We start from the raw sequence: 319 nt of genomic DNA, 5'->3' as shown, positions 1-319 counted from the left end.
GCTGCTGCTGCTGCTGCTGCTGTTGCTGTTGCTGCTGCTGCTGTTGCTGTTGCTGCTGCTGCTGCTGCTGCTGCTACAGTTGATGGTGCTGTTGCTGCTGTTGCTTTTGCTGCTGCTGTTGCTGCTCCTTCATATGCTGCTGCACCTTTTACTGCTGCTGCTGCTGCTGCTGCTGCATCTGCTTTTGTTGCATCTGTTTTTTCTGCTGCTGCTTGTGCTGCATCTGTGTTTGCTGCTGCTGCTGCTGCTGCTGCTGCTGCTGCTGCTGCTGTGTCTGCTGCAGCGAAACCTAGCTCAGTCTCGTCAGCTGCCGGGTGTC

This window comes from Eimeria mitis, genomic scaffold (assembly GCF_000499745.2).
Source record: "Eimeria mitis Houghton genomic scaffold, Emh_scaff5524, whole genome shotgun sequence".
NCBI lineage: Eukaryota > Apicomplexa > Conoidasida > Eucoccidiorida > Eimeriidae > Eimeria > Eimeria mitis.
Note: the sequence above shows the minus strand (reverse complement) of the source record.